Consider the following 21,571-nt stretch of genomic DNA (forward strand, 5'->3'; position numbering starts at 1 on the left):
GTTCCCAGCGTTACTGAAGGTCCTGCTCTGCAGGAGATCATGAGGTGGTTACAGGTTTTGAAGTGGGTACATGGACCGTCTACACTGACCAAGTCAGGGTAAATGGCTACTTATGATCCTTGCTTTAAGTGTGGGGGAGGGGGATCTGCTGGGGTCACCCCATCTTTTTGCTCTAGGAATAAACCATCTCTAAGCTCAAGAGGTTTCACGGTTATTGGTTTTGAATACGTACCAGTCAAAGCAATGCACCATTTCTGGGCCACCGCGCGCACACGCACGAATGTCTGAACTAATCATTTCATGGAACTTTTTAAACAATAGTGAATTTGTCAAAGTCCAACCTTTGATGCTTTATATGGGCTGCGTCACAGCGGGACAATACTAGGAAGGCGGCGAGTTCCTCGGAACCAGATTATCCTACATCATAAGTAGTAAGGGACCACGCCAAGTTACACTGGGTGCCTTTACTGTGCTTTATTCCGCTTACAGGCAAGGTCAGGGGCAGGACGATGCCTCCTATTAAAGATGGGACAGATACCTAAAGTTCTATACTATAGTTCTATATAAGGGAGATATAAGGGACGATTCAATTTTCAATTCAATATTTCTTTTGGGGGCGCCCGACGGAGCAATTCAATTGTTGCTCCTTTTGGGTGTGAGAAATGTGAGATAAGTCAGCACTTTGGGCGACCAAACCGGGGCCTCTCTCTTTAGTTTTGAACCCAAGGAAGCCAAAACAAAAAGTGGGGGGTGGGAATTTGGGGCCACCATGCTACCAATACCAGGGCACGAGATCTCCTGGCAGCCCTGTTTGGAGTCTCAAACATCAATTATATTGAAGACAACTATTACCTTGAGTGCAGCAGACCCAGCTAAACCACCAGCGTGACACACAGGCACTGACATTACCTACATGTCTTGTGTCTGGTATCAAACATGCTCCTACAATGATAGACTCTTATTGGAATGTAAACCCATACATGTGCTGTACATCCATGTCACTGTCTGCCTCCTACCCCTCTTAGCACTAAAGGAAGGCGGCATTCTAATTCTAGGGGGAGGAATGGGTATGAAATACCGTCAGCGCGACATCAGCAGAGTTCCGAGCAGCGGAAGCCCGACAGCGCTGGAAATCCCGATCGTGGATAGGTGAGTATCTACTAACCTAACCCCCCTAATTCTCCTTAGGGGTGCCTAACCCTAACCACCCCCTTCCCCGCTGCCTAAACCTAACTCCCCCCGGGGGTGCCTAACCCTAACCCTCCCACCCCCTAGCCTAACCCTAGCCTACATCTAGACGCCCGGCATTTCACCCTTGCCGGGATAAGAGTGTCGGGAAGCCGGCAGCCGGTATATAGGCAGTCGGCTCCCCGATTGCTTCCCCTATGGGGATTATGCCATTGGTTGCGGATTGATATCGGGGGAATTTGGAAGCTCTTTGCTATGTTCCTCAGACCATTCCTGAGCAGTGTTTGCAGTGTGGCCGGGTGCATTATCCTGCTGACACAGGGCACTGCCATCAGGGAATACCGCTGCCATGAAGGGGGGTACTTGGTCTACAACAATGGTTAGGTAAGTGATACATGTCACAGTAACATCCACATGTATGGCAGGACAAGGGTCCACAGCATCACACTGCCTTCTTCCAATAGTGCATCTCTGTCACAAACAACGCAATCGCACCCAGCTGTGCACATGATTCATTAGACCAGGCCACCTTCCTCCATGGTCCAATTCTGACACTCATGTGCCCATTGTAGTTTTTCATCAATGTACAGAAGTCAGCATGGGCACTGCCCGGTCTGCGGCTACGCAGCAAGCTGCGATGCTCTGTGCGCTCTGGCACCTTTCTATCACAGCCAGCATTAACGTTTTCTGCAATTTGTGCTACAGCAGTTCCTCTTTGGGATTGGACCAGACGTTCTAACCTGCACTCCCTACACGCATCAACGAGCCTTGGGCGCTCATGACCCTGTCGCCAGCACAGATCGTCCTTCTTTGGACACGTTTAGTAGGTACTAACTACTGCATACCAGGAGCACCCCACAAGACCTGCTGTGACCCAGTCATCTAACCATCGTGGAAGTCGCTCAGATCCTTATGTTTGTTCATTTTTCTTGCTTCCAACACAGCAACTACAAGAACTGATTGGTCACTTGCTGCCTAATCTATCTCACCCCTAGACAGGTGCCAATGTAACCAGATAATCAATGTTATTCACTTCACCTGTCAGTGGTTTTACGGTTATGGCTGATGGGTGTATATCTATTTAACAGTTGTAATGGCTGCACATTCCTCCGTTCAGGGTATTCGCATTTAGTACACCCAATATTTTACGCTCCCCACTGGGCAGACCTACACCCTTTAGAGTACTTTATTTTTGCTAATAAAGCTGTGCCTTACCATAAACACTAAGACATCAGCCATGTAATACAGTGCAGCGGGCACCAGACATCTGCCCTAGTGGACAGGGTCATCTGGCCAGTTCCTGCTGATAAAAGGAATGGTCCCAGGGTAGAGCCTCCCTGGAATTGCTATAATGTGGTAGAGTGAACACTGCATCACCAGGTGAGGGGAGACATTTCACCTTTGCAATCACACAGCGACTATACATAGGGTCAGAGTCTCATTGTACAGGGAGTCTCCTGCACCCAGTTGCCACAACAGGTTACACTTGTAGATTGTAAATTCCTGGGACAACATGCCCAAAAGAGTCATAGTGGATACATGTATATCAGTTATCCTATAACCGCAGGTATGCTGCTGCAGAGAAAGCTATAGCATATTGGTCTACCTGCTTTCTGTGCTGCCTCACACAGCGTGACAAATTCCCACAGAAAGAGCAGCGCCTGGGGTAAGAAGTTGTAATAATAAATTGTACAGCCGAGAAATACCCGCACAGCACTTGCTGGGATGACCGATATGCAGGTACAATAACTCATCATTATACGCGAGAATCTGGTCTGTAACAGCACCAATGAGCGCTGGAATACGGAGTCCCTGTTCTACGCGCCACACAGAACATCACATTCACTTTAATAATCATCATTCTGTAGTCTGGTCACACTGTACACTGTAATCTGGAGAGCGGTTCGGTTCTACACTGTTACGCTTGGATCTGAGAAATGGCATCTTACTGGCTATCCAGCTCTCAGGTGTTCTGGATAGCCAATAGAATAAATCGGAACTTGCTTTAATTTGGCGAAAAGAACCGAGCAGAACCGAACCACTTATCTCATCTGTAATCTAGAAATAATTTCCAAAAACCAGGAATGTGAAGGGAGGAAAGCAGCTGGTTAGGTGTTGGGGAAAAGCCATCAGCATATGTAGCAAATCTGCGTTTTCTGCCTGAAACCAGAGTACGAGATCTTCCAATGAGGCCGATACACAGACCCTGCAATGACGTTATACAGAACATACATTCTGTCCCATTCTATGCTACACAGCCAACACATGCTCTCCTGCTACAATATGCCAGACAGCTCGCCACTCCGGTAGTCACATCTGGTAAAAATACTTTTGATGTTGAATTACCAAATATTCCAGGGGTAAAACAGGGACACACACTGGATATTTATGCAGACTTGTGTAATGTGAAACAGAAAGAAATATGGCAGCATGCAGTGGAATTCAGAGTGGTACTGAGAGTTAAGGTGCGTACACACTACACGATATGCTCCCTGAGCGATATCGTGTAGTGTTGTCCCCGGCAGGCTGTGCTCAATGTCGTTCATGACATTGAGCACACCCGCTGAACGATATCATTAACGATATTGTTCAGCGCCGGGCTCTCTCCCCCATTCCCCAACATGCAGCAATCTGACGAGGTCGTCAGATTGTGCTGCGTGTTCAGGCGATGGACAATGTCGGAAACGACCAGCGGGAGTGCGCATCGCTGGTCGTTTCCGACTTAAGAGTGCATGAATTGTGTACGATTACTGAGCGATTGCACCAGTACGATGTCGTAATTGTGCAGTTGCTCAGTAATATCGCCCAGTGTGTACTCACCATTAGCATAGGCCAACCTCTACATAAAACCTCTGAGGTTTGGCGGGGAAGGTATAATATTCACATTTATATCAACAGTGGACAACTGACGTGAACCTGGAGACTATGCAGGAGGTGGTGCAGTGGGCATGTGCACAACAGACCAGCTGACTTATCTGAACGGATACAAGGGAAAGGTTTGTCTCGCTGGGAGCCATTAAATTCAGGGCGCTGTTTAGTCGGATTTTTCCTCGCACCCTCGGTGACTAAAGTGCCGGCGGCGAGGCAGATTTCTGGCATAGCGAGGCACTAACAGCCTCAAAGCCGATACTTTAGTTGCGATAATCGGCATTCTCCGACTTAGGGCCGTATTCAGTTAGAGGTGAAGTGTCGGACAAGATTTGCCCGTCTGACTTTCCACCTGTTTCAGAGGGAAAAACATTTAGTGCGCGTCCCAGCTTTTTGCCCTATTCAATTCCTAAACACATGAAAACTGAAAGCGTTGAATGCGGAAAGTACTGTCAGAAGTGGGGAAATCAGTCAGTACCCCAAACAAAGATGCACTAACATAGGGAATGACTATAGATGTGTACTAATAGCCCTAATAACATAGGGAATGACTATAGATGTGTACTAATAGCCCTAATAACATAGGGAATGACTATAGATGTGTACTAATAGCCCTAATAACATAGGGAATGACTATAGATGTGTACTAATAGCCCTAATAACATAGGGAATGACTATAGATGTGTACTAATAGCCCTAATAACATAGGGAATGACTATAGATGTGTACTAATAGCCCTAATAACATAGGGAATGACTATAGATGTGTACTAATAGCCCTAATAACATAGGGAATGACTATAGATGTGTACTAATAGCCCTAATAACATAGGGAATGACTATAGATGTGTACTAATAGCCCTAATAACATAGGGAATGACTATAGATGTGTACTAATAGCCCTAATAACATAGGGAATGACTATAGATGTGTACTAATAGCCCTAATAACATAGGGAATGACTATAGATGTGTACTAATAGCCCTAATAACATAGGGAATGACTATAGATGTGTACTAATAGCCCTAATAACATAGGGAATGACTATAGATGTGTACTAATAGCCCTAATAACATAGGGAATGACTATAGATGTGTACTAATAGCCCTAATAACATAGGGAATGACTATAGATGTGTACTAATAGCCCTAATAACATAGGGAATGACTATAGATGTGTACTAATAGCCCTAATAACATAGGGAATGACTATAGATGTGTACTAATAGCCCTAATAACATAGGGAATGACTATAGATGTGTACTAATAGCCCTAATAACATAGGGAATGACTATAGATGTGTACTAATAGCCCTAATAACATAGGGAATCACTATAGATGTGTACTAATAGCCCTAATAACATAGGGAATGACTATAGATGTGTACTAATAGCCCTAATAACATAGGGAATGACTATAGATGTGTACTAATAGCCCTAATAACATAGGGAATGAATATAGATGTGTACTAATAGCCCTAATAACATAGGGAATGACTATAGATGTGTACTAATAGCCCTAATAACATAGGGAATCACTATAGATGTGTACTAATAGCCCTAATAACATAGGGAATCACTATAGATGTGTACTAATAGCCCTAATAACATAGGGAATCACTATAGATGTGTACTAATAGCCCTAATAACATAGGGAATCACTATAGATGTGTACTAATAGCCCTAATAACATAGGGAATGAATATAGATGTGTACTAATAGCCCTAATAACATAGGGAATGACTATAGATGTGTACTAATAGCCCTAATAACATAGGGAATGACTATAGATGTGTACTAATAGCCCTAATAACATAGGGAATGACTATAGATGTGTACTAATAGCCCTAATAACATAGGGAATGACTATAGATGTGTACTAATAGCCCTAATAACATAGGGAATGACTATAGATGTGTACTAATAGCCCTAATAACATAGGGAATGAATATAGATGTGTACTAATAGCCCTAATAACATAGGGAATCACTATAGATGTGTACTAATAGCCCTAATAACATAGGGAATGAATATAGATGTGTACTAATAGCCCTAATAACATAGGGAATCAATATAGATGTGTACTAACCCCCATAATAAAACTATTTTGGGTACTTAAGTAGTTTAAATTGCTTGCTATTAGCGTCTTTGTAAAAGTGGTGAAGAATGGCATAGAGCAGTATTTTTCGGTGAATATAAGTAGTCCAGTCAAATTTGGGGTACTTGAAAATGGGCGCTAGTATATTTTTAGGTCTCTAAAGTGATCTTTTAAAAAACATCAAAAACGCACTTGAGGCATGCACCTGCAATCCCAAAATCACCTGTCCCATCCTTGCAGACCCCCAAGAAGTCTATTCTGCTAGTTTTTATGCTTGTCCCCCCCACTTTTTACTTATTCGCCCCAAAAATGAAAGTACTTTTTTGAAGTACTGCGATGAAGAATTGCGGTGAAATGAATAGCTCTGGGAGCTCCCTCACGGCGCTGTTCAACTCCCGGTGAATTTAATCACCCCCATTGTCACCCCCCAAGTGAGACAAACACAAGCCGTGGCCAGCTACTATTGTCAACTACATTGTAACTTTCAAGGGTAAGAAAGAACCTGAAGGCACCAACCAATTTAAGAATCCGTTGACTTGACGGGATGGTTTTTGGGATCCGGGGGATGCACACACTGGTGAGGTGAGTGGATTTTGACACGCAACATTTTCAACAGACTGTGTAAGGCGGGAACACTATAAGAGAGGAAGTAAAGATTTCAGAACGCAACATGAAATGTGGTATATACTCAAGATACTCTACAATCCAGTAAGCCCCCTGCATTGTACTAACACGTCATGGCATCACTGTAGACACAGAATCAAAGCCAGGATATCCTAGATTTTTCTTTACATAACTAACGGGTCATTCCATGGTAACTCACGTTACAAAGTGACAGACTGTATACCGCAAATCAACAGCAAAAGGAATTTTTTAAATTAATTTTATTTGCTGAGAAAATAATAAGGTAATGCTTTCAAAAAAAAAAACAAAAAACCTGTATACAGGAATTTATGTCACTTTGTACTGCGAGTTACCATGCAATGACCCTAATATTCAATGCAAACATTTAACTGCCTGCAAACCGAAGGACATTTTGATGTAGACTGTTCCATAGGATTCAATGAGGCTCCAGCAAAATGACTCCTGTGTATATACAGGTCCTGCACCTCCATTCACACTATCAGACTGTAGAAGGGGCCATGGTGTGTATGGCACATGGACCATTGAAAACGTGGCTGAGCAGGGAAAGTGGTGGCAAGTGTAACTCCCCTGGAAATGACAAGCATTGTATAGTGTTCCCACACATCCAGCACCATAGTATTGCTGCATTAGTAACACCGTATAGAGGTGTAACCTACGACTGATCTTTTTTGATCTTATCCAACTACATCAGGGGTCTCTAAGGGGACGATGCAGTTGTTTTAGAAGCCGCCCGCCGGGTGTCTACACGAATAGGCGGCCGACAGAGCAATTCAATTGTTGCTCCATTCAGACACCTAAAGCTGCAGGGGACATTTCTTCTCGCAGCCGCCTGAGGTGCGTGAAGACTTGCGTGCAAATGCCGTTTTTTGGCCCTAACCACTTCTTTAGACAGTTTTAGCCACGTCCGGTGCTTTTAATCGCGGTAAATACTAATGGGCGCCTGAACTAATGGGCTCCATCGGGCGCCTCTTCGTATAGACGTCCCCTGCCGGCACACAGAACATCTGAATCGCCCAAGTGTTGCAGTGTCCAGGGGCGTCTGCTCCAGCACTGACTATGCAGTTACCTTGATTGCGGTTTTCAGTAAGATGTTCAAAACTCAAAAATGGGAAATTAATTCCCCGGCACCGACTCAACGGGGGCCGTTTAAGCGCAATGTGAACAGCACCAGGAAGGGGCTCCCAAAGCTACTTAGCTGCACTGTCAGCCTGAATAAATGTTTTCTTCTCACAACATTGCGGCCGGCACTTTAGTCAGAATATACCGGTTAGCGCACCTAAATACCAGGCTTAAGGCGTGCTAACCAGCATTTCCAGACTAAATTAGTAACAGGCTGTAATGTTCCAAGATCCAATGGGATCAAAAATAATCTGTGATCTCCAGATACCACCTATCGCATTAAGGGGGGGAATCCAATTGCGGGCGCTGGATTTTTAACGCAGCTGCGGGGTTTTGCTATTCAACAAGGTGACAAAATGGGACGCAGTGAGTCTTTCTCACACCTCCAGAGCAAGTCTGATAGATCCTAAAATAGTTAATTTGGAAGTGTCCAATTCGCTTAGTCCTTAATTACTCACCTTACGAAGCGGTGTGGTCTTCCTCCAGCATCGGGAGCTGGGTCTTCTGTAGCAGTGCGAGTAAGCGTGAGCCCCCGGTGTGAGTGACCCTACCTCCGTGTGAGTGTATAGCCAGCGCTGGTAGAACTACATCTCCCAGCAGCCCTTGTGCCTCCCAGTGACAAGATGGAGGGAAGGCCACCGGGAGCAGCGGAGGCTGGGTAGTAATTTTTTTTTAGTTGCCGCAGGGTTTTCAGATGTGAAAACACCGCAAACATTTTTATCAAATTGGATACAGCGGATATTGGGAGAGCGCAAACCCACTGTAATCCAAAATTGGGCGCAAGGTTTTATATCTCGCTAAACCTTGGCCCCAATTAAATATGCCCCTAAGAGGCTAATACAGCATTGTGCGCTAGTGCAATGCTGAACGCAGTTTCCAGAATATTGGAAATATGCGCATGTACAGAACGGGTCCTGTGTGATCACACAGCCCCTGCTATGCCTCTGCCTGACTGACAAAACAAGAGATATGGTAAGAACTTACCTTTGTTATCTGTTTCTATGAAGTCCATAGGGTCCACAGGGTTGACCTTGGGGTATAGCTGGATCTGGATCCACGGGCACCACGCAGTTAAAGCTTTGCTGCTCCCAGGATGCTCTTGGGTCCGTCCTCCTCTATACCCCGCCCCCGAGCCACAGGCACCTCAGTTGGTAAGCAGCCAAGGCCGGAGGAGGAGACTAAACAGAGAGAAGGAAGACTGGAACACACAAGAAACCATACTCACAGAAATGGGAGACGGAAAACCGGTGACCAGCCACACGGCCCATTTGAAGCCAGGTGCATGAGGGCGGGCGCCCTGTGGACCCTATGGACTTCGTAGAAACAGAGAACGGTAAGTTCTTACCATATCTCTTGTTTTCTACTTCAGGGTCCATAAGGGGTCCACAGGGTTGACCTTGGGGATGTCCCAAAGCAGTTCAACTAAGGGCGGGGACGCTCCTGTGCTGAAAGGAGTACCCGGCGCCCAAAGGATGCATCCTGAGAGGCGAAGGTGTCAAACGCATAAAACCTCAAAAATGTTTGAATTGAAGACCAAGTGGCCGCCTTACACAGCTGAACAGCAGAAGCGCCACGTCTAGCAGCCCAAGAGGGACCCACAGAACGAGTGGAATGAGCCTTAACAGAGGCTGGCACAAGTAAACCCTCCTGTGCATAAGCCTCACAAATAACTGAACGAAGCCAACGGGCTAACGTTTGCTTGTTGGCAGGCCAACCCCTCTTGTGAAAACCTTGTGAAACAATGAATCCGACTTCCTAACCGAAGCCGTCCGGTCCACGTAGTTTTTAAGTGCCCGGACTACATCTAAGGAAGCCTCACCAGCTGAAGATCAGGTGACTGAAAAGCTGGCACAAGTTCCTGATTAATGTGGAACTTTGAGACCACTTTGGGCAAAAATTCATGACTAGTGCAGAGCACCGCTCTGTCCTGGTGAAAAATCAGAAAAGGGGGGCGACAGGAAAGCGCCCCCAACTCGGACACCCTCCTGGCAGAAGCAATCGCCAGGAGAAAAACGGTCTTGAACGTCAGCCACTTTAGGTCCACCGACTCAAGAGGCTCAAAAAGGAGGACCCTGCAAGACCCGTAGTACCACCGCCAAGTCCCAAGGAGCCACAGGAGGCACGAAGGGAGGCTGGATCCTGAGAACACCCTGGAAAAAGGTGTGAACATCCGGTAGTGTAGTAATCCGTCGCTGAAACCACGCGGACAAAGCAGACACATGAACCTTCAGAGAGGCCAGGCGTAAGCCGAGGTCCAAACCCGATTGAAGGAACTCCAAGAGTCTAGAAACCCGGAACACCTGAGGGTATAGTTTCTGGATTCACACCACTGAAAATAAGTGCGCCACACCCTGTGGTAAATCCGTGCGGAAGCAGGCTTGCGTGCCCTAAGCATGGTACCAATGACCGAACTGGAGAAACCCCTAGACCTCAAGACGGCTGTCTCAAGAGCCACGCCGTCAAAGACAGCCGACCCAGATCCGGGTAAAGGCAGGGCCCTTGAGACAACAGGTCTCGACGCTGAGGAAGAAGGTACGGAGCGTCGATGGAGAGGCACCTCAGATCGGAGTACCAAGGACGTCTGGGCCACGCCGGAGCTACCAGCACGAGCGTGCCGCCGTCCTGCTTGAATTTCCGCAGAACCCGAGGAAGTAAGGATATTGGAGGAAACAGATACGCCAGGTGAAACGTCCATTTCACCAACAGCGCTTCTACCAGACTGGCGCCTGCGTCTCTTGTCCTTGACCCGTAAACGGGCAACTTGTGATTGTGACGGGAGGACATCAAATCCAGCTCCGGCAGCCCCCACCTGTCCACGAGTAGCTGAAACACCTCTGGGTGAAGCGACCATTCCCCATGATGCACGTCGTGACGGCTGAGGAAGTCCGCCTCCCAATTGAGGACTCCGGGAATGAAGACTGCCGAGATCGCTGGAATGTGACACTCCGCCCAAGCAAGGATGCAAGACACCTCCAACATCGCTGCCCGACTGCGAGTTCCTCCTTGGTGGTTGATATATGCCACCGTGGTGGCGTTGTCGGACTGCACCTGAACCGCCCTTCCGTGAAGAGTGGTGTCGGACGTCTGCAGGGCCCTGTATACTGCCCGCAGTTCCAGGATGTTGATGGGGAGAAGTGCTTCTTACGCAGACCAACGACCCTGAAGCGACAATGAGCCGGTCACTGCTCCCCAACCCCGGAGACTGGCATCCGTTGTGAGCAGGACCCAGTCCGGGATCCAAAAGGGGCGCCCCTCGACCAGATGAGCTGTCTGAAGCCACCAAGCCAAAGACTGCCGGACCTCCGGGGACAACACCAGCATCTGAGAGCGGATCCGGTGAGGTAACCCGTTCCATTCCGATAGAATCAGCCCCTGCAGGGGCCGAGAATGGAACTGGGCAAATTCCACCATGTCGAATGTCGACACCATGGACCCCAGAACTCTCATAGCCGAATGGAAAGACAGGCGGCAACTGTTCAGGCAACTGTGTATCCGCAGCTGCAGGGAGGAGACCTTCTCCGGAGTCAGGAAGATCCTTTGCTGACGAGAATCCAGCAGGGCTCCCAAATGAACCATCCGCTGTGATGGAATCAGGGAGGACTTTTTCCAATTTATCAGCCACCCGTGCGCTTCGTCAGGTGGAGATGTTGAAGCAGTACCTCCGGGGAGCTCGCCAGCAACAGGAGGTCGTCCAGATACGGCAGCAGCCATACATTCTGGTTCCGAAGATGTGCGGCCATGACCGCCATAATCTTCGTGAACACCCTCGGTGCCGTGGAGAGGCCAAAGTGTAACGCCCGGAACTGAAAATGATGTTGACGGATAGCGAACTTCAGATACCACTGGTGCGAAGGTGCTATCGGAACATGGGAGGTAGGCGTCCTGGATATCCAGGGACACCATGTAATCCCCCGGTTCCATCGCCAGAATGATGGAACGTAACGTTTCCATCCTGAACTTGGGAACCCTGAGGAATTTGTTCAGAGACTTCAAGTTGAGGATAGGGCGATGAGAACCATTGGGTTTCTGCACCAGAAGAGAGAGAAGAATAGTACCCCGTCCCTCGTTGTAATTGAGGAACGGGAACAATGACCCCTGCTTTCAGCAAGGACTCTATAGCTTCCTGAATCTGTGAAGTCTTGGTCGTATCCTGAGATTGACTCGTGCAGAAAAACTGGTGGGGCAGTCTGTGCTGAAAAGAAAGGGCGTACCACTGGGAGACCACTTCTCGAACCCAGGCATCCGTGGTGGTATTGTGCCAGCACTGGGCAAATAGAAGAAGTCGGCCTCCCACCCTGGGATCCCCCAGAGGGAGGCCCGTCCCATCAGGCAGAAGGTTTATCCTCCTGCTTGGAAGAAGGGCGCCTGGCACTCCAGGCCTGCTTCTTGGGCTTAGAAGCGGCCTTGGTCGCTGACTGCCTCGGGAAGGACTGACCTTTGGCCTTGCCCTGAACCCGAAAGGCAGAGCTCCGTACCTTGGTAGGTGCAGAAGCCGAAGGGAGGAAGGCTGATTTAGACTTAGCCAGAGTATCCACAATTTTGTCCAAGTCTGGACCAAAAAGCAACTCCCCATTAAAAGGTAAGTCCCTTTTTGGAATCAGCGTCAGCTCTCCAAGACCTCAGCCACAAGGACCGACGCGCCGACACAGCTGCAGCCGACACCCGAGAGGTCAGCAGGCTTGCATCTAACGATGCTTCCCCAATGTAGGAAGCCGCATCCCTCATTTGTCCTATCAACACTCTCTGGATCTCCAGAGCATCTTCCGGAAAGGTATCCTCCAAAGCGTTGGCCCAGCTCTCGATGGCCTTAGCCACCCAAGAGATGGCCATGGACGGACGGGCCACCGCCCCCGAGAGAGAGTAGATCGACTTTAAACAAGTCTCCACTTTCCTGTCCGTGGGATCTTTCAGGGAGGAGATGGACGGCAAAGGCAGCGTAGCGCTTTTAATTAAGCGGGTAACATGGGAATCCACCGCAGGCGGAGTTTCCCATTTCCTGCAATGAGCCTCAGGAAAAGGATAGTTTGAAGCCAACCGCAGAACCTCTTGCTGGGCAACTGCCAGGCCCCTGCCATATGATCCGTTAACTGATCGGACAGGGGAAAACAGTCGAAGCTACTTTGGCCTTCTTAAAATTTGGGTACTTTGACCTGGGGGCCAGCACATCCTCAATGTGAAGGATGGCCCGCACCGCCCTAACCAAAGCCGGCACATTAATGGAAGACTTAGCCTCCACCTCCTGGGCCCCGGCATCCGAGTCAGAGTCCTCATGGATCTCCCCGTCATCTGAAGACACGTCCGTGTCAGTGAACTGAGCCACCAGTGAAGCCGGAACGGGTCGCTTGGACGCCCGTGGGGCCAAATCACTGCAACATTGATTGAAAGGCCGATGACGAAGCCGCCAGGCTCTGAACAGAGCTGGAGAGGACATCCACCCATGGGGGGGGTACCTCCTGAGGATACCCCTGAAAAGGTACCATCGACTGCTGCAGCACCGTGGGGGATTGCACAAATACAGGCAAACCCGCATAAGGACCCACAGTCTGAGACCCGGGAGGAGACTGCACCAAACGCGTCACACCCGGGGAACAGGGGATGGTAGGCTGGGGCAACGTCCTAGAAGGGGCCGCAGTCGGGACCGCCAGCCGGCCCGTGATCGACGCCAGCACTTGCGTAAACATCCGGAGGATCCTGCGCCACCGGGAGTTTAGAGGGTCCAGGTACCAGCTGACACCGCCCGCACAGACCGTCCTGAGACAAATCCACAGCGTCGGCAGGAAAACAACACAGGAGCCACAGAGTGCTCATTCTCCTCATCAGACATGACACAAACTTTTCGCAATAAAAGTGTAACACCGAAACGAGGTAAGGCATATAACACACACGCACTCCCAAGTATGCAACACAAACAGCCCACAATCTGGTACTGACGGACCTCACAAATACGTAGATTTATATAAGTGAGGTTACACAGAAAGAACACCCCTCCCCCACGCACCTGCGGGCCGTAGGAGAAGGAAAGGGATAGGTAAAAAGCTGACAGTAAGTAGAAAAAGCACAGACAGCAGCACTAGCAATAGTCACATACAATGCAGGAAGTTATACTCACTGCACCTTCCGCTACAATCAACCTCCCAGATTCAGTGTCTGGGTGGGCTATAGCGCTGCGAACACTGTCCTGTTCAGGGGAGAGGTACGCAGGGGGACCGGTCCACTGGAAGCCTGCCCGGGAGCTCTGCATTGCTGCCTATGAAGATGGCCGCCAGAGAGCTCTGAGGAGGAGTGGCCGAGAGAGCACAGCCCAGTGACGCCAGCACGCTTGAGAGAAGGCGCGCTGGGCTGAGGGGAGGAGCCGCACAAGCAGGGAAGGCTACCTCCCCTGCTAGTATGAAACCCCAAGGACGTTCCCTGCCGGCCTTACACCCTGGTGGTCCAGCGGACACGCGGGATAATCCACAGAGGTGGGAGCCCGCCGCCGCTACTAGCGCCGCAGGTCTGTCCCCAGAGACCGGCGGCTAAAAGACTGCACTTGTCCCCGAGCGCAGCGCGAAGCACTGCACGCGGCTTACCTGGCCCCTTGTGTCCGGCAGCAGTCAGTGGGAGCTCCCGGAGCCACGCTAGTACTGACTCCTGGGTCCCGCTGCGATCCCCGGATCAGTACCGGCGTCGCAGTGCCAGCGGGGCTGTTGGAGCGGCAGCGTGGACGTCCAGATGGACAGTCCATTGCTGCCACTCTAGAGTAAAAAAAAAAAAATAATAAAATAAAATCTTCTTTTAAAAATTAAGCTTAGGGGCTGCTTATGCAGCCCCACTGCGCAGGGTGACCCGACTCCGGCCGGGCACCAACTAAAACTGAGGTGCCTGTGGCTCGGGGGCGGGGTATAGAGGACGGACCCAAGTGCATCCTGGGAGCAGCAAAGCTTTAACTGCGTGGTGTCCGTGGATCCAGATCCAGCTATACACCCCAAGGTCAACCCTGTGGACCCCTTATGGACCCTGAAGTAGAAACAGAGGCATTATAAGGGGCGGTGCGGGGGCAGCCAGCGTTCCTGGAAACAGGGGTAATTGTGAATAAGGGTTAATCACCGTTCAAAAATATTCCTACCACCGGAATATTCATTAATAAATGACGTTGAAGGAACTGTTGAGGACAGGACAAAAACTGAAAAACCCGACGGAGCGGCTGTAATCTGGTGGGACATGTAAAGCCGAACCCAAATATCACTGCCCTGGTCTTGCAGAAAGACTACAAGAGTGTATTGGTGCCCAGGACTCCCCACATAAACCTCTGTGACCAACACAAGCCTCTGTCTGCAGGTAGTAACAATACTCAGGGACTCATAAAACCGTCGATTTCTTAGCCAAAACGAAAAAAAAAAAAAATTCTAAAAAAATTCTAAAAAAAAAAAAAAAAAAAAAAAAAAAAAAAAAGGTATTGGTGTGGCAAGTTATCCTGAGGTACAATATATATTGTCTGGGTGTAAAGAACGGCTGAAACTAAATATACCTTATATTCCAAGTATCAGTGAAAACACTTAAGCTGACAGAATTATTTATATTTCAGCAACACAATGATCAGAGACAACTTAAAATCATGAGGTGCTTGTAGGAATTGAAAGATTAAAGCTTTACAGCGGCTCTTACTGTACCCAGTCTGGGGAGAGAGCGGGAGCCTGTCGGCAGAGCATTCAGGGCACCTAACATTGCTGAGCTGCAGGAATCTGCGAGGAAGGGTGGGGAGATCCCTACAGCACAAATGGACTAAGTAAGGTTTGGCATCTGTATGGGCGATTCAATCTTTTCACCCACGGCTGCTACTAATAGACACCCGAAGGTGCAATTCAATTGGTGCTGTTTGGGCACGGATGCAGCGGGTGGAATGTGCGGAGAGGCTCAGCCACTGAGGTATTTGCGGTGCCAAACTGATTAACACATTTAAATAACATCTAAAACAAATGTATCCGAGCCCAGATATTCACCCAAACTGGCGCCCCAGTGCTGAGGTTTAACCCTTCCTGTGCTGCATCCGCCGTCTTTCCTATAAGGAGCCGTTACTCAGCCACAGTATAAATAGAGAAAAATTCTAGCACTCGGGAATAATTTTTAAACAAGATTAAGGTAAATAATCCTGATAATGTATGGAAAAGCTTACGATAAAAGCAATGATAAAGCCCTCCTTCCTCACATCCGTCCCCTAGCACTACCCCATGCCACCAGTGATAATGCCCTCCTTCCTCACATCCGTCCCCTAGCACTACCCCATGCCACCAGTGATAAAGCCCTCCTTCCTCACATCCGTCCCCTAGCACTACCCCATGCCACCAGTGATAATGCCCTCCTTCCTCACATCCGTCCCCTAGCACTACCCCATGCCACCAGTGATAATGCCCTCCTTCCTCACATCCGTCCCCTAGCACTACCCCATGCCAGCAGTGATAATGCCCTCCTTCCTCACATCCGTCCCCTAGCACTACCCCATGCCACCAGTGATAATGCCCTCTTTCGTCACATCCGTCCCCTAGCACTACCCCATGCCACCAGTGATAATGCCCTCCTTCCTCACATCCGTCCCCTAGCACTACCCCATGCCAGCAGTGATAATGCCCCTCCTTCCTCACATCCGTCCCCTAGCACTACCCCATGCCACCAGTGATAATGCCCTCCTTCCTCACATCCGTCCTCTAGCACTACCCCATGCCAGCAGTGATAATGCCCTCCTTCCTCACATCCGTCCCCTAGCACTACCCCATGCCACCAGTGTTTCTAGTCCTAGACAGCAACTCTGACACTGTATATTAGCTTTTACGTTTGTTTACAGCTTCCTATGCCCTCCCTTTGAGCCATCCGCACTTGCAGTCAAGATAGTTACCCTACTCTGGCCTCTTAATTTACTCTCCCCTTCCCTCTTCTGAAAAAAAAAAAATTAAATATCATTGAAACCGTTTTTGAGCAAAGTACAAGCTAAAGAGTTCTCACCTGTTTGTCCAAGGTTTGTGGAGAAGGGGTGGGGGTGCTAGATGTGACTTCACGCAGATTGTCCCCTAATGGGGCTTTTACGGCAGAAGGCAACCGGTTGCCTCTAGTATTCAGCACAGCTGAGGTTCCGGGGAACGGTCGCGTTGTTGCATCTTCACACTGTGGGGAGTCTCCGAGCACAACACTTCCCTGCAAGAAATGATAAAGGACATAAAACCATCTGCAGCTCATGTGTGTGAGGCCTCTTATAGACAGCAAAACAGTTCCTTTTATATTACCAGTTATATATAGCGCACAGAGCCCACAGCACTTCACAGAGACTGTTTTAGTTCCTGCCCCGGTGGAGCTTACAATGTATATTCCCTACCACATGCAAACACATACGCACTAGGGTTAATGTTTTTGGGGAGCCAATTACCCTACCAGTATATATGTGGAGTGTGGGAGGAAACCCACGCAAGCACAGAGAGAATATACAAACTCTACACAATCAAATCCACGACCTTTCACCTAAAATAAAACCCTTATTAATGATTCCCCTTCACAGAAGCCTTACAGTGGGGCGACAATAACTGCAGCCCAAAATATAGACGTGTGGTAATTAATGACAATTCTAGGTTTGCATCACGGGAAGAGAAGCAGGACTTACACTCCCAACAGTAACAATGACGCTCCGTGCAACTATAGACGCTTAAAACTTGTCCATTACAATGGAGTCATCTCGCATGACCGCCCACTGCTGGTGAGGGAGTAATAACGACCGCCCACTGCTGGTGAGGGAGTAATAACGACCGCCCACTGCTGGTGAGGGAGTAACAACGACCGCCCACTGCTGGTGAGGGAGTAACAACGACCGCCCACTGCTGGTGAGGGAGTAACAACGACCGCCCACTGCTGGTGAGGGAGTAACAACGACCGCCCACTGCTGGTGAGGGAGTAACAACGACCGCCCACTGCTGGTGAGGGAGTAACAACGACCGCCCACTGCTGGTGAGGGAGTAACAACGACCGCCCACTGCTGGTGAGGGAGTAACAACGACCGCCCACTGCTGGTGAGGGAGTAACAACGACCGCCCACTGCTGGTGAGGGAGTAACAACGACCGCCCACTGCTGGTGAGGGAGTAACAACGACCGCCCACTGCTGGTGAGGGAGTAACAACGACCGCCCACTGCTGGTGAGGGAGTAACAACGACCGCCCACTGCTGGTGAGGGAGTAACAACGACCGCCCACTGCTGGTGAGGGAGTAACAACGACCGCCCACTGCTGGTGAGGGAGTAACAACGACCGCCCACTGCTGGTGAGGGAGTAACAACGACCGCCCACTGCTGGTGAGGGAGTAACAACGACCGCCCACTGCTGGTGAGGGAGTAACAACGACCGCCCACTGCTGGTGAGGGAGTAACAACGACCGCCCACTGCTGGTGAGGGAGTAACAACGACCGCCCACTGCTGGTGAGGGAGTAACAACGACCGCCCACTGCTGGTGAGGGAGTAACAACGACCGCCCACTGCTGGTGAGGGAGTAACAACGACCGCCCACTGCTGGTGAGGGAGTAACAACGACCGCCCACTGCTGGTGAGGGAGTAACAACGACCGCCCACTGCTGGTGAGGGAGTAACAACGACCGCCCACTGCTGGTGAGGGAGTAACAACGACCGCCCACTGCTGGTGAGGGAGTAACAACGACCGCCCACTGCTGGTGAGGGAGTAACAACGACCGCCCACTGCTGGTGAGGGAGTAACAACGACCGCCCACTGCTGGTGAGGGAGTAACAACGACCGCCCACTGCTGGTGAGGGAGTAACAACGACCGCCCACTGCTGGTGAGGGAGTAACAACGACCGCCCACTGCTGGTGAGGGAGTAACAACGACCGCCCACTGCTGGTGAGGGAGTAACAACGACCGCCCACTGCTGGTGAGGGAGTAACAACGACCGCCCACTGCTGGTGAGGGAGTAACAACGACCGCCCACTGCTGGTGAGGGAGTAACAACGACCGCCCACTGCTGGTGAGGGAGTAACAACGACCGCCCACTGCTGGTGAGGGAGTAACAACGACCGCCCACTGCTGGTGAGGGAGTAACAACGACCGCCCACTGCTGGTGAGGGAGTAACAACGACCGCCCACTGCTGGTGAGGGAGTAACAACGACCGCCCACTGCTGGTGAGGGAGTAACAACGACCGCCCACTGCTGGTGAGGGAGTAACAACGACCGCCCACTGCTGGTGAGGGAGTAACAACGACCGCCCACTGCTGGTGAGGGAGTAACAACGACCGCCCACTGCTGGTGAGGGAGTAACAACGACCGCCCACTGCTGGTGAGGGAGTAATAACGACCGCCCACTGCTGGTGAGGGAGTAATAACGACCGCCCACTGCTGGTGAGGGAGTAATAACGACCGCCCACTGCTGGTGAGGGAGTAATAACGACCGCCCACTGCTGGTGAGGGAGTAATAACGACCGCCCACTGCTGGTGAGGGAGTAATAACGACCGCCCACTGCTGGTGAGGGAGTAATAACGACCGCCCACTGCTGGTGAGGGAGTAATAACGACCGCCCACTGCTGGTGAGGGAGTAATAACGACCGCCCACTGCTGGTGAGGGAGTAATAACGACCGCCCACTGCTGGTGAGGGAGTAATAACGACCGCCCACTGCTGGTGAGGGAGTAATAACGACCGCCCACTGCTGGTGAGGGAGTAATAACGACCGCCCACTGCTGGTGAGGGAGTAATAACGACCGCCCACTGCTGGTGAGGGAGTAATAACGACCGCCCACTGCTGGTGAGGGAGTAATAACGACCGCCCACTGCTGGTGAGGGAGTAATAACGACCGCCCACTGCTGGTGAGGGAGTAATAACGACCGCCCACTGCTGGTGAGGGAGTAATAACGACCGCCCACTGCTGGTGAGGGAGTAATAACGACCGCCCACTGCTGGTGAGGGAGTAATAACGACCGCCCACTGCTGGTGAGGGAGTAATAACGACCGCCCACTGCTGGTGAGGGAGTAATAACGACCGCCCACTGCTGGTGAGGGAGTAATAACGACCGCCCACTGCTGGTGAGGGAGTAATAACGACCGCCCACTGCTGGTGAGGGAGTAATAACGACCGCCCACTGCTGGTGAGGGAGTAATAACGACCGCCCACTGCTGGTGAGGGAGTAATAACGACCGCCCACTGCTGGTGAGGGAGTAATAACGACCGCCCACTGCTGGTGAGGGAGTAATAACGACCGCCCACTGCTGGTGAGGGAGTAATAACGACCGCCCACTGCTGGTGAGGGAGTAATAACGACCGCCCACTGCTGGTGAGGGAGTAATAACGACCGCCCACTGCTGGTGAGGGAGTAATAACGACCGCCCACTGCTGGTGAGGGAGTAATAACGACCGCCCACTGCTGGTGAGGGAGTAATAACGACCGCCCACTGCTGGTGAGGGAGTAATAACGACCGCCCACTGCTGGTGAGGGAGTAATAACGACCGCCCACTGCTGGTGAGGGAGTAATAACGACCGCCCACTGCTGGTGAGGGAGTAATAACGACCGCCCACTGCTGGTGAGGGAGTAATAACGACCGCCCACTGCTGGTGAGGGAGTAATAACGACCGCCCACTGCTGGTGAGGGAGTAATAACGACCGCCCACTGCTGGTGAGGGAGTAATAACGACCGCCCACTGCTGGTGAGGGAGTAATAACGACCGCCCACTGCTGGTGAGGGAGTAATAACGACCGCCCACTGCTGGTGAGGGAGTAATAACGACCGCCCACTGCTGGTGAGGGAGTAATAACGACCGCCCACTGCTGGTGAGGGAGTAATAACGACCGCCCACTGCTGGTGAGGGAGTAATAACGACCGCCCACTGCTGGTGAGGGAGTAATAACGACCGCCCACTGCTGGTGAGGGAGTAATAACGACCGCCCACTGCTGGTGAGGGAGTAATAACGACCGCCCACTGCTGGTGAGGGAGTAATAACGACCGCCCACTGCTGGTGAGGGAGTAATAACGACCGCCCACTGCTGGTGAGGGAGTAATAACGACCGCCCACTGCTGGTGAGGGAGTAATAACGACCGCCCACTGCTGGTGAGGGAGTAATAACGACCGCCCACTGCTGGTGAGGGAGTAATAACGACCGCCCACTGCTGGTGAGGGAGTAATAACGACCGCCCTATGCTGGTGAGGGAGTAATAACGACCGCCCTATGCTGGTGAGGGAGTAATAACGACCGCCCTATGAGATGGCCCGTACACCAGACTTACTATGTGAATAGAATCAGACAATTCCCCAACAGTTACAGCAGAAAGGGGGCGGGGCAACTGATACGCGCTCAATGCGATCAATGGCGATATGTGCACGACAAGCTGCCAGGGGCATGTAGGTCCCCAGACAATTTGTATTACAGGATAAAGGGATCATCAATAGCCAAGACTTAAAAGCAAGCAGAAGATATTAACGAAGAAAAATAAAATGTTTAGCAATGTCTAATAGCGGAGGTCCCTACATTATGATACACGGAACGTGCGTTATCTGCAATCGGTACATTGCTCATTTACAGACCTGTACACCAGCTTCTCCTTACTGTGACACTGGGGGGCTTTATATGACTACAGACCTGTACACCAGCTTCTCCTTACTGTGACACTGGGGGGCATTATATGACTACAGACCTGTAC

At 50.3% G+C, this 21,571-nt stretch overlaps 1 pseudogene across 1 annotated transcript in view; it reads right to left on the reverse strand.

The window, feature by feature from the left end:
• Positions 1-21,571, reverse strand: part of LOC148442406 (KAT8 regulatory NSL complex subunit 1-like) — a 64,664-nt pseudogene that overhangs the window by 14,127 nt on the left and 28,966 nt on the right. The window contains exons 5-6 of the transcript XR_015875813.1: positions 16,892-17,080; positions 6,668-6,786 (exon numbers count right to left, since the gene is read on the reverse strand). The product of XR_015875813.1 is annotated as a KAT8 regulatory NSL complex subunit 1-like (transcript). The remainder of the gene's footprint in view (positions 1-6,667; positions 6,787-16,891; positions 17,081-21,571) is intronic.

Source organism: Taudactylus pleione, unplaced genomic scaffold (genome assembly GCF_031769625.1).
Source record: "Taudactylus pleione unplaced genomic scaffold, aTauple2 ptg001542l, whole genome shotgun sequence".
NCBI classification, from domain to species: Eukaryota; Metazoa; Chordata; class Amphibia; order Anura; family Myobatrachidae; genus Taudactylus; species Taudactylus pleione.